Genomic DNA, 21,486 nt, shown 5'->3' on the forward strand with positions numbered 1-21,486 from the left:
CTGTGCTGTGATGTCACTCAATACCACTGACATCACTAGGTGTAAACAACATCTCTCCTTTGCTGTGTATGTGACTATGGAGCTGTTTGGTGATGTCGTCTATTACGGCCTTCATAGAAGCAACAGGAGATTGTTGCATCCATCTTGAACCCTCAGAACTACAGTGCTATGATGTCACTCACTTCCACAGGCCTTGCAGAGTGTAAACAACAACAACCCAGCTTTGTTGTGTATGTAACCAAAGGGATTTGTGATGTCACCTAGAACCTTCACAGCAGCGACAGCTTTATGAGGAGCATCAGCACTGCTCTGCCTGAGCAGAACCATCACCGCCATAGGTTGTCAAATAACCCGGATTTAACCCACACAGGTAAGTCCAATGGGGTGCAGGCATGTCCTCTATGCTTACAGCTTCCCGTGGGTGTTGGTTTGATACCGTTTGGGGACAGCCAAGGAGGCATCTGCAGGCAACAAAGGTAGGTGTGTGCTTGTGTGTGTGTTTCCTATGCAGATCCTAAGCCCAGTGTCACATGCAAGTAGGAGGAGTAAGAAGGGTTCCTGGCAAATCCGGGTTATGGATTGCATTTAAAAAGGCCCCGTGGGAGTGCAATGGGCCCCTGTCTTGCTGCTTAGCAATAATGGTATGGGTTTAGGTTCTGCTGTGTGTACTGGTGGTTGACTGCCCCCCAGCCCAGAGTGTGCATGGAAAATTGTCTGGCAGCCTCCCTGACAGCAAGCAGTGATAGTGCCCATGAAGGGGACCTTGTTGGGCCCGCCCCTTTCACGGTTATCGCTTCTCGGCCTTTTGGCTAAGATCAAGTGTAGTATCTGTTCTTATCAGTTTAATATCTGATACGTCCCCTATCTGGGGACCATATATTAAATGGATTTTTGAGAACGGGGGCCGATTTCGAAGCTTGCTTCCGTCGCCCTATGCATTGACCCGATATGGCAGTATCTTCGGGTACAGTGCACCACCCCCTTACAGGGTTAAAAAGAAAGATTCCTACTTTCATTGCTACCTGCTTGCTGGCTAGCCAGCTAGCCAGCCCTGTGGGCCTTGCTGCTGCTGCAGCCAAAAAACAAAAGGTGGTGCTGCTGCTGCTTCTGCTGCTTCTGCTTCTGCTTGTGTCTGGCCCCTGTTGGAGCGTCCAGGCACAGGACTTCTGCTGCTGCTGACTAAATGGCCTCCTTAATTGGATCATTTGAGTAGCCAGCACACCTGTGCAGGTAGGGCATGACATGATAGGCAGCTGCCTTGATAGCGGGTGGGTGCTGAATGTTCCTAATTGACAAAATAAGATTAATGCTTATGAAGAAATATAAAATCTCATCCCTTCCCCAATATCGCGCCACACCCCTACCCCTTAATTCCCTGGTTGAACGTGATGGACATATGTCTTTTTTCGACCGTACTAACTATGTAACTATGTAACATAACATGGGGGGGGGGGGGGGGGGGGTCTCCTGGCTGTTCACACAGGTGTGTCATTGCTGTACATTGACCATGCATTGCTTCTGTGGTATTGCAAAGGCAAAGACAAATGCTTCCAGCCATCCATTGCACTAATGGATTGGTCATCAGCTGGCTGTCTATGTCCCGCATCAATATAGACCAAAGTACAGAGGGTTAGGCTATGCTATTGTGCACCTACCTGATGCATCAGAAGGTGCGAGGCCCTTGCTAAATTCTGTGCACAGACTTTGAGATCTATGCTTTAGACTGTATCTAAACCTGCTCCAACATGGACTGACATTCTGGCCTACTTTCAGCCGATGCGACTTGTCTGTCGCTGAACAGTCGCTTTTTATGTATTCAGCACCTATGTATAATGTTGTAAAAATGCTCTAGAAGCTAAAGTCGCAGAAATGTCACACATATTTGGCCTGCAACTTTCTGTGCGACAAATTCAGACAGGAAAAATCAGTATAAATCCTTAGAAAATTATCCCCCAGTGTCTCCATCTGCTGGCGGTATTGAATAAGCATTGCTGCACTGATGGGGTATGCATTAGACGAAAAAAAAGAAGAAAAAGAAGAATAATACGCCCAGAAAAGAGGCGAAAAGGAGAAAAACGTAAAAAAACGTGAAAAAAAAGTAAGAGGAAGAGAAGGGAAAAAAAGGTGGAAATGGGTTTAAAAGTGATTTCGGCGGAGAATATATATATATATATATATATATATATATATATATATATATATGCGCACACACACACATAGATATAAACGTATTCTCCGTTGAGATATTGCAGCCGCTGCTGTGTCCAGGCCCAGGAGCCTTAGCACTGTGCTGTGATGTCACTCAATACCACTGACATCACTAGGTGTAAACAACATCTCTCCTTTGCTGTGTATGTGACTATGGAGCTGTTTGGTGATGTCGTCTATTACGGCCTTCATAGAAGCAACAGGAGATTGTTGCATCCATCTTGAACCCTCAGAACTACAGTGCTATGATGTCACTCACTTCCACAGGCCTTGCAGAGTGTAAACAACAACAACCCAGCTTTGTTGTGTATGTAACCAAAGGGATTTGTGATGTCACCTAGAACCTTCACAGCAGCGACAGCTTTATGAGGAGCATCAGCACTGCTCTGCCTGAGCAGAACCATCACCGCCATAGGTTGTCAAATAACCCGGATTTAACCCACACAGGTAAGTCCAATGGGGTGCAGGCATGTCCTCTATGCTTACAGCTTCCCGTGGGTGTTGGTTTGATACCGTTTGGGGACAGCCAAGGAGGCATCTGCAGGCAACAAAGGTAGGTGTGTGCTTGTGTGTGTGTTTCCTATGCAGATCCTAAGCCCAGTGTCACATGCAAGTAGGAGGAGTAAGAAGGGTTCCTGGCAAATCCGGGTTATGGATTGCATTTAAAAAGGCCCCGTGGGAGTGCAATGGGCCCCTGTCTTGCTGCTTAGCAATAATGGTATGGGTTTAGGTTCTGCTGTGTGTACTGGTGGTTGACTGCCCCCCAGCCCAGAGTGTGCATGGAAAATTGTCTGGCAGCCTCCCTGACAGCAAGCAGTGATAGTGCCCATGAAGGGGACCTTGTTGGGCCCGCCCCTTTCACGGTTATCGCTTCTCGGCCTTTTGGCTAAGATCAAGTGTAGTATCTGTTCTTATCAGTTTAATATCTGATACGTCCCCTATCTGGGGACCATATATTAAATGGATTTTTGAGAACGGGGGCCGATTTCGAAGCTTGCTTCCGTCGCCCTATGCATTGACCCGATATGGCAGTATCTTCGGGTACAGTGCACCACCCCCTTACAGGGTTAAAAAGAAAGATTCCTACTTTCATTGCTACCTGCTTGCTGGCTAGCCAGCTAGCCAGCCCTGTGGGCCTTGCTGCTGCTGCAGCCAAAAAACAAAAGGTGGTGCTGCTGCTGCTTCTGCTGCTTCTGCTTCTGCTTGTGTCTGGCCCCTGTTGGAGCGTCCAGGCACAGGACTTCTGCTGCTGCTGACTAAATGGCCTCCTTAATTGGATCATTTGAGTAGCCAGCACACCTGTGCAGGTAGGGCATGACATGATAGGCAGCTGCCTTGATAGCGGGTGGGTGCTGAATGTTCCTAATTGACAAAATAAGATTAATGCTTATGAAGAAATATAAAATCTCATCCCTTCCCCAATATCGCGCCACACCCCTACCCCTTAATTCCCTGGTTGAACGTGATGGACATATGTCTTTTTTCGACCGTACTAACTATGTAACTATGTAACATAACATGGGGGGGTCTCCTGGCTGTTCACACAGGTGTGTCATTGCTGTACATTGACCATGCATTGCTTCTGTGGTATTGCAAAGGCAAAGACAAATGCTTCCAGCCATCCATTGCACTAATGGATTGGTCATCAGCTGGCTGTCTATGTCCCGCATCAATATAGACCAAAGTACAGAGGGTTAGGCTATGCTATTGTGCACCTACCTGATGCATCAGAAGGTGCGAGGCCCTTGCTAAATTCTGTGCACAGACTTTGAGATCTATGCTTTAGACTGTATCTAAACCTGCTCCAACATGGACTGACATTCTGGCCTACTTTCAGCCGATGCGACTTGTCTGTCGCTGAACAGTCGCTTTTTATGTATTCAGCACCTATGTATAATGTTGTAAAAATGCTCTAGAAGCTAAAGTCGCAGAAATGTCACACATATTTGGCCTGCAACTTTCTGTGCGACAAATTCAGACAGGAAAAATCAGTATAAATCCTTAGAAAATTATCCCCCAGTGTCTCCATCTGCTGGCGGTATTGAATAAGCATTGCTGCACTGATGGGGTATGCATTAGACGAAAAAAAAGAAGAAAAAGAAGAATAATACGCCCAGAAAAGAGGCGAAAAGGAGAAAAACGTAAAAAAACGTGAAAAAAAAGTAAGAGGAAGAGAAGGGAAAAAAAGGTGGAAATGGGTTTAAAAGTGATTTCGGCGGAGAATATATATATATATATATATATATATATATATATATATATATATATATGCGCACACACACACATAGATATAAACGTATTCTCCGTTGAGATATTGCAGCCGCTGCTGTGTCCAGGCCCAGGAGCCTTAGCACTGTGCTGTGATGTCACTCAATACCACTGACATCACTAGGTGTAAACAACATCTCTCCTTTGCTGTGTATGTGACTATGGAGCTGTTTGGTGATGTCGTCTATTACGGCCTTCATAGAAGCAACAGGAGATTGTTGCATCCATCTTGAACCCTCAGAACTACAGTGCTATGATGTCACTCACTTCCACAGGCCTTGCAGAGTGTAAACAACAACAACCCAGCTTTGTTGTGTATGTAACCAAAGGGATTTGTGATGTCACCTAGAACCTTCACAGCAGCGACAGCTTTATGAGGAGCATCAGCACTGCTCTGCCTGAGCAGAACCATCACCGCCATAGGTTGTCAAATAACCCGGATTTAACCCACACAGGTAAGTCCAATGGGGTGCAGGCATGTCCTCTATGCTTACAGCTTCCCGTGGGTGTTGGTTTGATACCGTTTGGGGACAGCCAAGGAGGCATCTGCAGGCAACAAAGGTAGGTGTGTGCTTGTGTGTGTGTTTCCTATGCAGATCCTAAGCCCAGTGTCACATGCAAGTAGGAGGAGTAAGAAGGGTTCCTGGCAAATCCGGGTTATGGATTGCATTTAAAAAGGCCCCGTGGGAGTGCAATGGGCCCCTGTCTTGCTGCTTAGCAATAATGGTATGGGTTTAGGTTCTGCTGTGTGTACTGGTGGTTGACTGCCCCCCAGCCCAGAGTGTGCATGGAAAATTGTCTGGCAGCCTCCCTGACAGCAAGCAGTGATAGTGCCCATGAAGGGGACCTTGTTGGGCCCGCCCCTTTCACGGTTATCGCTTCTCGGCCTTTTGGCTAAGATCAAGTGTAGTATCTGTTCTTATCAGTTTAATATCTGATACGTCCCCTATCTGGGGACCATATATTAAATGGATTTTTGAGAACGGGGGCCGATTTCGAAGCTTGCTTCCGTCGCCCTATGCATTGACCCGATATGGCAGTATCTTCGGGTACAGTGCACCACCCCCTTACAGGGTTAAAAAGAAAGATTCCTACTTTCATTGCTACCTGCTTGCTGGCTAGCCAGCTAGCCAGCCCTGTGGGCCTTGCTGCTGCTGCAGCCAAAAAACAAAAGGTGGTGCTGCTGCTGCTTCTGCTGCTTCTGCTTCTGCTTGTGTCTGGCCCCTGTTGGAGCGTCCAGGCACAGGACTTCTGCTGCTGCTGACTAAATGGCCTCCTTAATTGGATCATTTGAGTAGCCAGCACACCTGTGCAGGTAGGGCATGACATGATAGGCAGCTGCCTTGATAGCGGGTGGGTGCTGAATGTTCCTAATTGACAAAATAAGATTAATGCTTATGAAGAAATATAAAATCTCATCCCTTCCCCAATATCGCGCCACACCCCTACCCCTTAATTCCCTGGTTGAACGTGATGGACATATGTCTTTTTTCGACCGTACTAACTATGTAACTATGTAACATAACATGGGGGGGGGGGGGGGGGGTGTCTCCTGGCTGTTCACACAGGTGTGTCATTGCTGTACATTGACCATGCATTGCTTCTGTGGTATTGCAAAGGCAAAGACAAATGCTTCCAGCCATCCATTGCACTAATGGATTGGTCATCAGCTGGCTGTCTATGTCCCGCATCAATATAGACCAAAGTACAGAGGGTTAGGCTATGCTATTGTGCACCTACCTGATGCATCAGAAGGTGCGAGGCCCTTGCTAAATTCTGTGCACAGACTTTGAGATCTATGCTTTAGACTGTATCTAAACCTGCTCCAACATGGACTGACATTCTGGCCTACTTTCAGCCGATGCGACTTGTCTGTCGCTGAACAGTCGCTTTTTATGTATTCAGCACCTATGTATAATGTTGTAAAAATGCTCTAGAAGCTAAAGTCGCAGAAATGTCACACATATTTGGCCTGCAACTTTCTGTGCGACAAATTCAGACAGGAAAAATCAGTATAAATCCTTAGAAAATTATCCCCCAGTGTCTCCATCTGCTGGCGGTATTGAATAAGCATTGCTGCACTGATGGGGTATGCATTAGACGAAAAAAAAGAAGAAAAAGAAGAATAATACGCCCAGAAAAGAGGCGAAAAGGAGAAAAACGTAAAAAAACGTGAAAAAAAAGTAAGAGGAAGAGAAGGGAAAAAAAGGTGGAAATGGGTTTAAAAGTGATTTCGGCGGAGAAATATATATATATATATATATATATATATATATATATATATATATATATATATGCGCACACACACACATAGATATAAACGTATTCTCCGTTGAGATATTGCAGCCGCTGCTGTGTCCAGGCCCAGGAGCCTTAGCACTGTGCTGTGATGTCACTCAATACCACTGACATCACTAGGTGTAAACAACATCTCTCCTTTGCTGTGTATGTGACTATGGAGCTGTTTGGTGATGTCGTCTATTACGGCCTTCATAGAAGCAACAGGAGATTGTTGCATCCATCTTGAACCCTCAGAACTACAGTGCTATGATGTCACTCACTTCCACAGGCCTTGCAGAGTGTAAACAACAACAACCCAGCTTTGTTGTGTATGTAACCAAAGGGATTTGTGATGTCACCTAGAACCTTCACAGCAGCGACAGCTTTATGAGGAGCATCAGCACTGCTCTGCCTGAGCAGAACCATCACCGCCATAGGTTGTCAAATAACCCGGATTTAACCCACACAGGTAAGTCCAATGGGGTGCAGGCATGTCCTCTATGCTTACAGCTTCCCGTGGGTGTTGGTTTGATACCGTTTGGGGACAGCCAAGGAGGCATCTGCAGGCAACAAAGGTAGGTGTGTGCTTGTGTGTGTGTTTCCTATGCAGATCCTAAGCCCAGTGTCACATGCAAGTAGGAGGAGTAAGAAGGGTTCCTGGCAAATCCGGGTTATGGATTGCATTTAAAAAGGCCCCGTGGGAGTGCAATGGGCCCCTGTCTTGCTGCTTAGCAATAATGGTATGGGTTTAGGTTCTGCTGTGTGTACTGGTGGTTGACTGCCCCCCAGCCCAGAGTGTGCATGGAAAATTGTCTGGCAGCCTCCCTGACAGCAAGCAGTGATAGTGCCCATGAAGGGGACCTTGTTGGGCCCGCCCCTTTCACGGTTATCGCTTCTCGGCCTTTTGGCTAAGATCAAGTGTAGTATCTGTTCTTATCAGTTTTCATGCTGGTGGGGATGGGTGCTGCATGGAGGATGCAGGTGTACCAGGGCTTTCCGGGGCTGGTTCTGAGGAATCAGCTCGACGGCTGCCCCGATGTGACCTGTTCCCTCCGGGTCTCGCCATGAGGCTGAGAGGGTCTAGAGCCGAGGTACTTTTGTGCCTCGGGGATTGGTGACCCCGAGGTGCCGAAACTCACTGGGAGAATAGACTCACTGAGTTGAAGCACGGGCACCATAATCTCTTCACCTTGTGGCACTCACCTCTTGATTCCCGGCCTTCTGGCTAGGATCAGAGAAATTTTTATAGATCCGGCCGGATGTCCGGGCAGTATATCTGCACACATTCACTTATTTATTTCTTTTTTGTCTCACTGTGTCACTTTTTGCGTGTTGTGTGTTCACAGGATTTGTCAGGATGCGGTAGCCCTTCTGGGTGTCCCTCCTGGCGGTCTAGGGGAGGTGTGTGTGGCCATTAGGTTCCGCACCTCCCTGCAAACACCCCGGGTACTCCTGCTTTGGCAGGGTACCTACCGTAATCGGCTCTGCGGGCAGATACCTTGGCCAACGCCAAGGGGGATGCCGGGAGCATTTGTGGTCCCCTAGTAGCTTCGGCGAAAAGGGACATCGAACCTGGAACCTCGCAGGTACCTTTTGGTCCGGAGGCGAAGGGTAAGGTTTGTTGGGGGGCCTCTCTCCTATCGGAGAAGGGCTTGCGATAGACCGCATCCTTTGTGCACGTTTTTTTAGTGTAACACGTTTGCACTTTTTCTTGCACTTTCGGTGAATCGAAAGCACGTTCCTCGGCTTTAGATAAAAAAAAAAAAAAATCTGTTCTTATCAGTTTAATATCTGATACGTCCCCTATCTGGGGACCATATATTAAATGGATTTTTGAGAACGGGGGCCGATTTCGAAGCTTGCTTCCGTCGCCCTATGCATTGACCCGATATGGCAGTATCTTCGGGTACAGTGCACCACCCCCTTACAGGGTTAAAAAGAAAGATTCCTACTTTCATTGCTACCTGCTTGCTGGCTAGCCAGCTAGCCAGCCCTGTGGGCCTTGCTGCTGCTGCAGCCAAAAAACAAAAGGTGGTGCTGCTGCTGCTTCTGCTGCTTCTGCTTCTGCTTGTGTCTGGCCCCTGTTGGAGCGTCCAGGCACAGGACTTCTGCTGCTGCTGACTAAATGGCCTCCTTAATTGGATCATTTGAGTAGCCAGCACACCTGTGCAGGTAGGGCATGACATGATAGGCAGCTGCCTTGATAGCGGGTGGGTGCTGAATGTTCCTAATTGACAAAATAAGATTAATGCTTATGAAGAAATATAAAATCTCATCCCTTCCCCAATATCGCGCCACACCCCTACCCCTTAATTCCCTGGTTGAACGTGATGGACATATGTCTTTTTTCGACCGTACTAACTATGTAACTATGTAACATAACATGGGGGGGGGGGGGGGGGGGGGGTCTCCTGGCTGTTCACACAGGTGTGTCATTGCTGTACATTGACCATGCATTGCTTCTGTGGTATTGCAAAGGCAAAGACAAATGCTTCCAGCCATCCATTGCACTAATGGATTGGTCATCAGCTGGCTGTCTATGTCCCGCATCAATATAGACCAAAGTACAGAGGGTTAGGCTATGCTATTGTGCACCTACCTGAGGCATCAGAAGGTGCGAGGCCCTTGCTAAATTCTGTGCACAGACTTTGAGATCTATGCTTTAGACTGTATCTAAACCTGCTCCAACATGGACTGACATTCTGGCCTACTTTCAGCCGATGCGACTTGTCTGTCGCTGAACAGTCGCTTTTTATGTATTCAGCACCTATGTATAATGTTGTAAAAATGCTCTAGAAGCTAAAGTCGCAGAAATGTCACACATATTTGGCCTGCAACTTTCTGTGCGACAAATTCAGACAGGAAAAATCAGTATAAATCCTTAGAAAATTATCCCCCAGTGTCTCCATCTGCTGGCGGTATTGAATAAGCATTGCTGCACTGATGGGGTATGCATTAGACGAAAAAAAAGAAGAAAAAGAAGAATAATACGCCCAGAAAAGAGGCGAAAAGGAGAAAAACGTAAAAAAACGTGAAAAAAAAGTAAGAGGAAGAGAAGGGAAAAAAAGGTGGAAATGGGTTTAAAAGTGATTTCGGCGGAGAATATATATATATATATATATATATATATATATATATATATATATATATGCGCACACACACACATAGATATAAACGTATTCTCCGTTGAGATATTGCAGCCGCTGCTGTGTCCAGGCCCAGGAGCCTTAGCACTGTGCTGTGATGTCACTCAATACCACTGACATCACTAGGTGTAAACAACATCTCTCCTTTGCTGTGTATGTGACTATGGAGCTGTTTGGTGATGTCGTCTATTACGGCCTTCATAGAAGCAACAGGAGATTGTTGCATCCATCTTGAACCCTCAGAACTACAGTGCTATGATGTCACTCACTTCCACAGGCCTTGCAGAGTGTAAACAACAACAACCCAGCTTTGTTGTGTATGTAACCAAAGGGATTTGTGATGTCACCTAGAACCTTCACAGCAGCGACAGCTTTATGAGGAGCATCAGCACTGCTCTGCCTGAGCAGAACCATCACCGCCATAGGTTGTCAAATAACCCGGATTTAACCCACACAGGTAAGTCCAATGGGGTGCAGGCATGTCCTCTATGCTTACAGCTTCCCGTGGGTGTTGGTTTGATACCGTTTGGGGACAGCCAAGGAGGCATCTGCAGGCAACAAAGGTAGGTGTGTGCTTGTGTGTGTGTTTCCTATGCAGATCCTAAGCCCAGTGTCACATGCAAGTAGGAGGAGTAAGAAGGGTTCCTGGCAAATCCGGGTTATGGATTGCATTTAAAAAGGCCCCGTGGGAGTGCAATGGGCCCCTGTCTTGCTGCTTAGCAATAATGGTATGGGTTTAGGTTCTGCTGTGTGTACTGGTGGTTGACTGCCCCCCAGCCCAGAGTGTGCATGGAAAATTGTCTGGCAGCCTCCCTGACAGCAAGCAGTGATAGTGCCCATGAAGGGGACCTTGTTGGGCCCGCCCCTTTCACGGTTATCGCTTCTCGGCCTTTTGGCTAAGATCAAGTGTAGTATCTGTTCTTATCAGTTTAATATCTGATACGTCCCCTATCTGGGGACCATATATTAAATGGATTTTTGAGAACGGGGGCCGATTTCGAAGCTTGCTTCCGTCGCCCTATGCATTGACCCGATATGGCAGTATCTTCGGGTACAGTGCACCACCCCCTTACAGGGTTAAAAAGAAAGATTCCTACTTTCATTGCTACCTGCTTGCTGGCTAGCCAGCTAGCCAGCCCTGTGGGCCTTGCTGCTGCTGCAGCCAAAAAACAAAAGGTGGTGCTGCTGCTGCTTCTGCTGCTTCTGCTTCTGCTTGTGTCTGGCCCCTGTTGGAGCGTCCAGGCACAGGACTTCTGCTGCTGCTGACTAAATGGCCTCCTTAATTGGATCATTTGAGTAGCCAGCACACCTGTGCAGGTAGGGCATGACATGATAGGCAGCTGCCTTGATAGCGGGTGGGTGCTGAATGTTCCTAATTGACAAAATAAGATTAATGCTTATGAAGAAATATAAAATCTCATCCCTTCCCCAATATCGCGCCACACCCCTACCCCTTAATTCCCTGGTTGAACGTGATGGACATATGTCTTTTTTCGACCGTACTAACTATGTAACTATGTAACATAACATGGGGGGGTCTCCTGGCTGTTCACACAGGTGTGTCATTGCTGTACATTGACCATGCATTGCTTCTGTGGTATTGCAAAGGCAAAGACAAATGCTTCCAGCCATCCATTGCACTAATGGATTGGTCATCAGCTGGCTGTCTATGTCCCGCATCAATATAGACCAAAGTACAGAGGGTTAGGCTATGCTATTGTGCACCTACCTGATGCATCAGAAGGTGCGAGGCCCTTGCTAAATTCTGTGCACAGACTTTGAGATCTATGCTTTAGACTGTATCTAAACCTGCTCCAACATGGACTGACATTCTGGCCTACTTTCAGCCGATGCGACTTGTCTGTCGCTGAACAGTCGCTTTTTATGTATTCAGCACCTATGTATAATGTTGTAAAAATGCTCTAGAAGCTAAAGTCGCAGAAATGTCACACATATTTGGCCTGCAACTTTCTGTGCGACAAATTCAGACAGGAAAAATCAGTATAAATCCTTAGAAAATTATCCCCCAGTGTCTCCATCTGCTGGCGGTATTGAATAAGCATTGCTGCACTGATGGGGTATGCATTAGACGAAAAAAAAGAAGAAAAAGAAGAATAATACGCCCAGAAAAGAGGCGAAAAGGAGAAAAACGTAAAAAAACGTGAAAAAAAAGTAAGAGGAAGAGAAGGGAAAAAAAGGTGGAAATGGGTTTAAAAGTGATTTCGGCGGAGAAATATATATATATATATATATATATATATATATATATATATATATATATGCGCACACACACACATAGATATAAACGTATTCTCCGTTGAGATATTGCAGCCGCTGCTGTGTCCAGGCCCAGGAGCCTTAGCACTGTGCTGTGATGTCACTCAATACCACTGACATCACTAGGTGTAAACAACATCTCTCCTTTGCTGTGTATGTGACTATGGAGCTGTTTGGTGATGTCGTCTATTACGGCCTTCATAGAAGCAACAGGAGATTGTTGCATCCATCTTGAACCCTCAGAACTACAGTGCTATGATGTCACTCACTTCCACAGGCCTTGCAGAGTGTAAACAACAACAACCCAGCTTTGTTGTGTATGTAACCAAAGGGATTTGTGATGTCACCTAGAACCTTCACAGCAGCGACAGCTTTATGAGGAGCATCAGCACTGCTCTGCCTGAGCAGAACCATCACCGCCATAGGTTGTCAAATAACCCGGATTTAACCCACACAGGTAAGTCCAATGGGGTGCAGGCATGTCCTCTATGCTTACAGCTTCCCGTGGGTGTTGGTTTGATACCGTTTGGGGACAGCCAAGGAGGCATCTGCAGGCAACAAAGGTAGGTGTGTGCTTGTGTGTGTGTTTCCTATGCAGATCCTAAGCCCAGTGTCACATGCAAGTAGGAGGAGTAAGAAGGGTTCCTGGCAAATCCGGGTTATGGATTGCATTTAAAAAGGCCCCGTGGGAGTGCAATGGGCCCCTGTCTTGCTGCTTAGCAATAATGGTATGGGTTTAGGTTCTGCTGTGTGTACTGGTGGTTGACTGCCCCCCAGCCCAGAGTGTGCATGGAAAATTGTCTGGCAGCCTCCCTGACAGCAAGCAGTGATAGTGCCCATGAAGGGGACCTTGTTGGGCCCGCCCCTTTCACGGTTATCGCTTCTCGGCCTTTTGGCTAAGATCAAGTGTAGTATCTGTTCTTATCAGTTTAATATCTGATACGTCCCCTATCTGGGGACCATATATTAAATGGATTTTTGAGAACGGGGGCCGATTTCGAAGCTTGCTTCCGTCGCCCTATGCATTGACCCGATATGGCAGTATCTTCGGGTACAGTGCACCACCCCCTTACAGGGTTAAAAAGAAAGATTCCTACTTTCATTGCTACCTGCTTGCTGGCTAGCCAGCTAGCCAGCCCTGTGGGCCTTGCTGCTGCTGCAGCCAAAAAACAAAAGGTGGTGCTGCTGCTGCTTCTGCTGCTTCTGCTTCTGCTTGTGTCTGGCCCCTGTTGGAGCGTCCAGGCACAGGACTTCTGCTGCTGCTGACTAAATGGCCTCCTTAATTGGATCATTTGAGTAGCCAGCACACCTGTGCAGGTAGGGCATGACATGATAGGCAGCTGCCTTGATAGCGGGTGGGTGCTGAATGTTCCTAATTGACAAAATAAGATTAATGCTTATGAAGAAATATAAAATCTCATCCCTTCCCCAATATCGCGCCACACCCCTACCCCTTAATTCCCTGGTTGAACGTGATGGACATATGTCTTTTTTCGACCGTACTAACTATGTAACTATGTAACATAACATGGGGGGGGGGGGGGGGGTCTCCTGGCTGTTCACACAGGTGTGTCATTGCTGTACATTGACCATGCATTGCTTCTGTGGTATTGCAAAGGCAAAGACAAATGCTTCCAGCCATCCATTGCACTAATGGATTGGTCATCAGCTGGCTGTCTATGTCCCGCATCAATATAGACCAAAGTACAGAGGGTTAGGCTATGCTATTGTGCACCTACCTGATGCATCAGAAGGTGCAAGGCCCTTGCTAAATTCTGTGCACAGACTTTGAGATCTATGCTTTAGACTGTATCTAAACCTGCTCCAACATGGACTGACATTCTGGCCTACTTTCAGCCGATGCGACTTGTCTGTCGCTGAACAGTCGCTTTTTATGTATTCAGCACCTATGTATAATGTTGTAAAAATGCTCTAGAAGCTAAAGTCGCAGAAATGTCACACATATTTGGCCTGCAACTTTCTGTGCGACAAATTCAGACAGGAAAAATCAGTATAAATCCTTAGAAAATTATCCCCCAGTGTCTCCATCTGCTGGCGGTATTGAATAAGCATTGCTGCACTGATGGGGTATGCATTAGACGAAAAAAAAGAAGAAAAAGAAGAATAATACGCCCAGAAAAGAGGCGAAAAGGAGAAAAACGTAAAAAAACGTGAAAAAAAAGTAAGAGGAAGAGAAGGGAAAAAAAGGTGGAAATGGGTTTAAAAGTGATTTCGGCGGAGAAATATATATATATATATATATATATATATATATATATATATATATATGCGCACACACACACATAGATATAAACGTATTCTCCGTTGAGATATTGCAGCCGCTGCTGTGTCCAGGCCCAGGAGCCTTAGCACTGTGCTGTGATGTCACTCAATACCACTGACATCACTAGGTGTAAACAACATCTCTCCTTTGCTGTGTATGTGACTATGGAGCTGTTTGGTGATGTCGTCTATTACGGCCTTCATAGAAGCAACAGGAGATTGTTGCATCCATCTTGAACCCTCAGAACTACAGTGCTATGATGTCACTCACTTCCACAGGCCTTGCAGAGTGTAAACAACAACAACCCAGCTTTGTTGTGTATGTAACCAAAGGGATTTGTGATGTCACCTAGAACCTTCACAGCAGCGACAGCTTTATGAGGAGCATCAGCACTGCTCTGCCTGAGCAGAACCATCACCGCCATAGGTTGTCAAATAACCCGGATTTAACCCACACAGGTAAGTCCAATGGGGTGCAGGCATGTCCTCTATGCTTACAGCTTCCCGTGGGTGTTGGTTTGATACCGTTTGGGGACAGCCAAGGAGGCATCTGCAGGCAACAAAGGTAGGTGTGTGCTTGTGTGTGTGTTTCCTATGCAGATCCTAAGCCCAGTGTCACATGCAAGTAGGAGGAGTAAGAAGGGTTCCTGGCAAATCCGGGTTATGGATTGCATTTAAAAAGGCCCCGTGGGAGTGCAATGGGCCCCTGTCTTGCTGCTTAGCAATAATGGTATGGGTTTAGGTTCTGCTGTGTGTACTGGTGGTTGACTGCCCCCCAGCCCAGAGTGTGCATGGAAAATTGTCTGGCAGCCTCCCTGACAGCAAGCAGTGATAGTGCCCATGAAGGGGACCTTGTTGGGCCCGCCCCTTTCACGGTTATCGCTTCTCGGCCTTTTGGCTAAGATCAAGTGTAGTATCTGTTCTTATCAGTTTAATATCTGATACGTCCCCTATCTGGGGACCATATATTAAATGGATTTTTGAGAACGGGGGCCGATTTCGAAGCTTGCTTCCGTCGCCCTATGCATTGACCCGATATGGCAGTATCTTCGGGTACAGTGCACCACCCCCTTACAGGGTTAAAAAGAAAGATTCCTACTTTCATTGCTACCTGCTTGCTGGCTAGCCAGCTAGCCAGCCCTGTGGGCCTTGCTGCTGCTGCAGCCAAAAAACAAAAGGTGGTGCTGCTGCTGCTTCTGCTGCTTCTGCTTCTGCTTGTGTCTGGCCCCTGTTGGAGCGTCCAGGCACAGGACTTCTGCTGCTGCTGACTAAATGGCCTCCTTAATTGGATCATTTGAGTAGCCAGCACACCTGTGCAGGTAGGGCATGACATGATAGGCAGCTGCCTTGATAGCGGGTGGGTGCTGAATGTTCCTAATTGACAAAATAAGATTAATGCTTATGAAGAAATATAAAATCTCATCCCTTCCCCAATATCGCGCCACACCCCTACCCCTTAATTCCCTGGTTGAACGTGATGGACATATGTCTTTTTTCGACCGTACTAACTATGTAACTATGTAACATAACATGGGGGGGGGGGTCTCCTGGCTGTTCACACAGGTGTGTCATTGCTGTACATTGACCATGCATTGCTTCTGTGGTATTGCAAAGGCAAAGACAAATGCTTCCAGCCATCCATTGCACTAATGGATTGGTCATCAGCTGGCTGTCTATGTCCCGCATCAATATAGACCAAAGTACAGAGGGTTAGGCTATGCTATTGTGCACCTACCTGATGCATCAGAAGGTGCGAGGCCCTTGCTAAATTCTGTGCACAGACTTTGAGATCTATGCTTTAGACTGTATCTAAACCTGCTCCAACATGGACTGACATTCTGGCCTACTTTCAGCCGATGCGACTTGTCTGTCGCTGAACAGTCGCTTTTTATGTATTCAGCACCTATGTATAATGTTGTAAAAATGCTCTAGAAGCTAAAGTCGCAGAAATGTCACACATATTTGGCCTGCAACTTTCTGTGCGACAAATTCAGACAGGAAAAATCAGTATAAATCCTTAGAAAATTATCCCCCAGTGTCTCCATCTGCTGGCGGTATTGAATAAGCATTGCTGCACTGATGGGGTATGCATTAGACGAAAAAAAAGAAGAAAAAGAAGAATAATACGCCCAGAAAAGAGGCGAAAAGGAGAAAAACGTAAAAAAACGTGAAAAAAAAGTAAGAGGAAGAGAAGGGAAAAAAAGGTGGAAATGGGTTTAAAAGTGATTTCGGCGGAGATATATATATATATATATATATATATATATATATATATATATATATATGCGCACACACACACATAGATATAAACGTATTCTCCGTTGAGATATTGCAGCCGCTGCTGTGTCCAGGCCCAGGAGCCTTAGCACTGTGCTGTGATGTCACTCAATACCACTGACATCACTAGGTGTAAACAACATCTCTCCTTTGCTGTGTATGTGACTATGGAGCTGTTTGGTGATGTCGTCTATTACGGCCTTCATAGAAGCAACAGGAGATTGTTGCATCCATCTTGAACCCTCAGAACTACAGTGCTATGATGTCACTCACTTCCACAGGCCTTGCAGAGTGTAAACAACAACAACCCAGCTTTGTTGTGTATGTAACCAAAGGGATTTGTGATGTCACCTAGAACCTTCACAGCAGCGACAGCTTTATGAGGAGCATCAGCACTGCTCTGCCTGAGCAGAACCATCACCGCCATAGGTTGTCAAATAACCCGGATTTAACCCACACAGGTAAGTCCAATGGGGTGCAGGCATGTCCTCTATGCTTACAGCTTCCCGTGGGTGTTGGTTTGATACCGTTTGGGGACAGCCAAGGAGGCATCTGCAGGCAACAAAGGTAGGTGTGTGCTTGTGTGTGTGTTTCCTATGCAGATCCTAAGCCCAGTGTCACATGCAAGTAGGAGGAGTAAGAAGGGTTCCTGGCAAATCCGGGTTATGGATTGCATTTAAAAAGGCCCCGTGGGAGTGCAATGGGCCCCTGTCTTGCTGCTTAGCAATAATGGTATGGGTTTAGGTTCTGCTGTGTGTACTGGTGGTTGACTGCCCCCCAGCCCAGAGTGTGCATGGAAAATTGTCTGGCAGCCTCCCTGACAGCAAGCAGTGATAGTGCCCATGAAGGGGACCTTGTTGGGCCCGCCCCTTTCACGGTTATCGCTTCTCGGCCTTTTGGCTAAGATCAAGTGTAGTATCTGTTCTTATCAGTTTAATATCTGATACGTCCCCTATCTGGGGACCATATATTAAATGGATTTTTGAGAACGGGGGCCGATTTCGAAGCTTGCTTCCGTCGCCCTATGCATTGACCCGATATGGCAGTATCTTCGGGTACAGTGCACCACCCCCTTACAGGGTTAAAAAGAAAGATTCCTACTTTCATTGCTACCTGCTTGCTGGCTAGCCAGCTAGCCAGCCCTGTGGGCCTTGCTGCTGCTGCAGCCAAAAAACAAAAGGTGGTGCTGCTGCTGCTTCTGCTGCTTCTGCTTCTGCTTGTGTCTGGCCCCTGTTGGAGCGTCCAGGCACAGGACTTCTGCTGCTGCTGACTAAATGGCCTCCTTAATTGGATCATTTGAGTAGCCAGCACACCTGTGCAGGTAGGGCATGACATGATAGGCAGCTGCCTTGATAGCGGGTGGGTGCTGAATGTTCCTAATTGACAAAATAAGATTAATGCTTATGAAGAAATATAAAATCTCATCCCTTCCCCAATATCGCGCCACACCCCTACCCCTTAATTCCCTGGTTGAACGTGATGGACATATGTCTTTTTTCGACCGTACTAACTATGTAACTATGTAACATAACATGGGGGGGGGGGGGTCTCCTGGCTGTTCACACAGGTGTGTCATTGCTGTACATTGACCATGCATTGCTTCTGTGGTATTGCAAAGGCAAAGACAAATGCTTCCAGCCATCCATTGCACTAATGGATTGGTCATCAGCTGGCTGTCTATGTCCCGCATCAATATAGACCAAAGTACAGAGGGTTAGGCTATGCTATTGTGCACCTACCTGATGCATCAGAAGGTGCGAGGCCCTTGCTAAATTCTGTGCACAGACTTTGAGATCTATGCTTTAGACTGTATCTAAACCTGCTCCAACATGGACTGACATTCTGGCCTACTTTCAGCCGATGCGACTTGTCTGTCGCTGAACAGTCGCTTTTTATGTATTCAGCACCTATGTATAATGTTGTAAAAATGCTCTAGAAGCTAAAGTCGCAGAAATGTCACACATATTTGGCCTGCAACTTTCTGTGCGACAAATTCAGACAGGAAAAATCAGTATAAATCCTTAGAAAATTATCCCCCAGTGTCTCCATCTGCTGGCGGTATTGAATAAGCATTGCTGCACTGATGGGGTATGCATTAGACGAAAAAAAAGAAGAAAAAGAAGAATAATACGCCCAGAAAAGAGGCGAAAAGGAGAAAAACGTAAAAAAACGTGAAAAAAAAGTAAGAGGAAGAGAAGGGAAAAAAAGGTGGAAATGGGTTTAAAAGTGATTTCGGCGGAGAAATATATATATATATATATACTATATATATATATATATATATATATATGCGCACACACACACATAGATATAAACGTATTCTCCGTTGAGATATTGCAGCCGCTGCTGTGTCCAGGCCCAGGAGCCTTAGCACTGTGCTGTGATGTCACTCAATACCACTGACATCACTAGGTGTAAACAACATCTCTCCTTTGCTGTGTATGTGACTATGGAGCTGTTTGGTGATGTCGTCTATTACGGCCTTCATAGAAGCAACAGGAGATTGTTGCATCCATCTTGAACCCTCAGAACTACAGTGCTATGATGTCACTCACTTCCACAGGCCTTGCAGAGTGTAAACAACAACAACCCAGCTTTGTTGTGTATGTAACCAAAGGGATTTGTGATGTCACCTAGAACCTTCACAGCAGCGACAGCTTTATGAGGAGCATCAGCACTGCTCTGCCTGAGCAGAACCATCACCGCCATAGGTTGTCAAATAACCCGGATTTAACCCACACAGGTAAGTCCAATGGGGTGCAGGCATGTCCTCTATGCTTACAGCTTCCCGTGGGTGTTGGTTTGATACCGTTTGGGGACAGCCAAGGAGGCATCTGCAGGCAACAAAGGTAGGTGTGTGCTTGTGTGTGTGTTTCCTATGCAGATCCTAAGCCCAGTGTCACATGCAAGTAGGAGGAGTAAGAAGGGTTCCTGGCAAATCCGGGTTATGGATTGCATTTAAAAAGGCCCCGTGGGAGTGCAATGGGCCCCTGTCTTGCTGCTTAGCAATAATGGTATGGGTTTAGGTTCTGCTGTGTGTACTGGTGGTTGACTGCCCCCCAGCCCAGAGTGTGCATGGAAAATTGTCTGGCAGCCTCCCTGACAGCAAGCAGTGATAGTGCCCATGAAGGGGACCTTGTTGGGCCCGCCCCTTTCACGGTTATCGCTTCTCGGCCTTTTGGCTAAGATCAAGTGTAGTATCTGTTCTTATCAGTTTAATATCTGATACGTCCCCTATCTGGGGACCATATATTAAATGGATTTTTGAGAACGGGGGCCGATTTCGAAGCTTGCTTCCGTCGCCCTATGCATTGACCCGATATGGCAGTATCTTCGGGTACAGTGCACCACCCCCTTACAGGGTTAAAAAGAAAGATTCCTACTTTCATTGCTACCTGCTTGCTGGCTAGCCAGCTAGCCAGCCCTGTGGGCCTTGCTGCTGCTGCAGCCAAAAAACAAAAGGTGGTGCTGCTGCTGCTTCTGCTGCTTCTGCTTCTGCTTGTGTCTGGCCCCTGTTGGAGCGTCCAGGCACAGGACTTCTGCTGCTGCTGACTAAATGGCCTCCTTAATTGGATCATTTGAGTAGCCAGCACACCTGTGCAGGTAGGGCATGACATGATAGGCAGCTGCCTTGATAGCGGGTGGGTGCTGAATGTTCCTAATTGACAAAATAAGATTAATGCTTATGAAGAAATATAAAATCTCATCCCTTCCCCAATATCGCGCCACACCCCTACCCCTTAATTCCCTGGTTGAACGTGATGGACATATGTCTTTTTTCGACCGTACTAACTATGTAACTATGTAACATAACATGGGGGGGGGGGGGGTCTCCTGGCTGTTCACACAGGTGTGTCATTGCTGTACATTGACCATGCATTGCTTCTGTGGTATTGCAAAGGCAAAGACAAATGCTTCCAGCCATCCATTGCACTAATGGATTGGTCATCAGCTGGCTGTCTATGTCCCGCATCAATATAGACCAAAGTACAGAGGGTTAGGCTATGCTATTGTGCACCTACCTGATGCATCAGAAGGTGCGAGGCCCTTGCTAAATTCTGTGCACAGACTTTGAGATCTATGCTTTAGACTGTATCTAAACCTGCTCCAACATGGACTGACATTCTGGCCTACTTTCAGCCGATGCGACTTGTCTGTCGCTGAACAGTCGCTTTTTATGTATTCAGCACCTATGTATAATGTTGTAAAAATGCTCTAGAAGCTAAAGTCGCAGAAATGTCACACATATTTGGCCTGCAACTTTCTGTGCGACAAATTCAGACAGGAAAAATCAGTATAAATCCTTAGAAAATTATCCCCCAGTGTCTCCATCTGCTGGCGGTATTGAATAAGCATTGCTGCACTGATGGGGTATGCATTAGACGAAAAAAAAGAAGAAAAAGAAGAATAATACGCCCAGAAAAGAGGCGAAAAGGAGAAAAACGTAAAAAAACGTGAAAAAAAAGTAAGAGGAAGAGAAGGGAAAAAAAGGTGGAAATGGGTTTAAAAGTGATTTCGGCGGAGAAATATATATATATATATATATATATATATATATATATATATATATATATGCGCACACACACACATAGATATAAACGTATTCTCCGTTGAGATATTGCAGCCGCTGCTGTGTCCAGGCCCAGGAGCCTTAGCACTGTGCTGTGATGTCACTCAATACCACTGACATCACTAGGTGTAAACAACATCTCTCCTTTGCTGTGTATGTGACTATGGAGCTGTTTGG

General features: G+C 46.4%; 8 non-coding genes and 2 pseudogenes across 8 annotated transcripts; all 10 read left to right on the forward strand.

The window, feature by feature from the left end:
• Nucleotides 1–789: 789 nt before the first annotated feature.
• On the forward strand, nt 790–980 carry LOC130329625 (U2 spliceosomal RNA). Its single transcript, XR_008873157.1, has one exon. It is a non-coding gene; the product is annotated as a U2 spliceosomal RNA (small nuclear RNA).
• A 2,094-nt stretch (nt 981–3,074) lies between these two features.
• Nucleotides 3,075–3,265, forward strand: LOC130329632 (U2 spliceosomal RNA). Its single transcript, XR_008873161.1, has one exon. It is a non-coding gene; the product is annotated as a U2 spliceosomal RNA (small nuclear RNA).
• Nucleotides 3,266–5,350: 2,085 nt separating this feature from the next.
• On the forward strand, nt 5,351–5,541 carry LOC130329633 (U2 spliceosomal RNA). The gene has a single exon (XR_008873162.1). It is a non-coding gene; the product is annotated as a U2 spliceosomal RNA (small nuclear RNA).
• A 2,103-nt stretch (nt 5,542–7,644) lies between these two features.
• Nucleotides 7,645–7,804, forward strand: LOC130329631 (U2 spliceosomal RNA; annotated as a pseudogene).
• Nucleotides 7,805–8,497: 693 nt separating this feature from the next.
• On the forward strand, nt 8,498–8,678 carry LOC130329630 (U2 spliceosomal RNA; annotated as a pseudogene).
• Nucleotides 8,679–10,778: 2,100 nt separating this feature from the next.
• On the forward strand, nt 10,779–10,969 carry LOC130329634 (U2 spliceosomal RNA). Its single transcript, XR_008873163.1, has one exon. It is a non-coding gene; the product is annotated as a U2 spliceosomal RNA (small nuclear RNA).
• Nucleotides 10,970–13,055: 2,086 nt separating this feature from the next.
• On the forward strand, nt 13,056–13,246 carry LOC130329635 (U2 spliceosomal RNA). The gene has a single exon (XR_008873164.1). It is a non-coding gene; the product is annotated as a U2 spliceosomal RNA (small nuclear RNA).
• Nucleotides 13,247–15,340: 2,094 nt separating this feature from the next.
• LOC130329626 (U2 spliceosomal RNA) lies at nt 15,341–15,531 on the forward strand. The gene has a single exon (XR_008873158.1). It is a non-coding gene; the product is annotated as a U2 spliceosomal RNA (small nuclear RNA).
• A 2,088-nt stretch (nt 15,532–17,619) lies between these two features.
• LOC130329627 (U2 spliceosomal RNA) lies at nt 17,620–17,810 on the forward strand. Its single transcript, XR_008873159.1, has one exon. It is a non-coding gene; the product is annotated as a U2 spliceosomal RNA (small nuclear RNA).
• A 2,091-nt stretch (nt 17,811–19,901) lies between these two features.
• On the forward strand, nt 19,902–20,092 carry LOC130329629 (U2 spliceosomal RNA). The gene has a single exon (XR_008873160.1). It is a non-coding gene; the product is annotated as a U2 spliceosomal RNA (small nuclear RNA).
• The last annotated feature ends 1,394 nt before the right edge of the window (nt 20,093–21,486 follow it).

Source organism: Hyla sarda, unplaced genomic scaffold (assembly GCF_029499605.1).
Source record: "Hyla sarda isolate aHylSar1 unplaced genomic scaffold, aHylSar1.hap1 scaffold_3200, whole genome shotgun sequence".
Lineage (NCBI taxonomy): Eukaryota > Metazoa > Chordata > Amphibia > Anura > Hylidae > Hyla > Hyla sarda.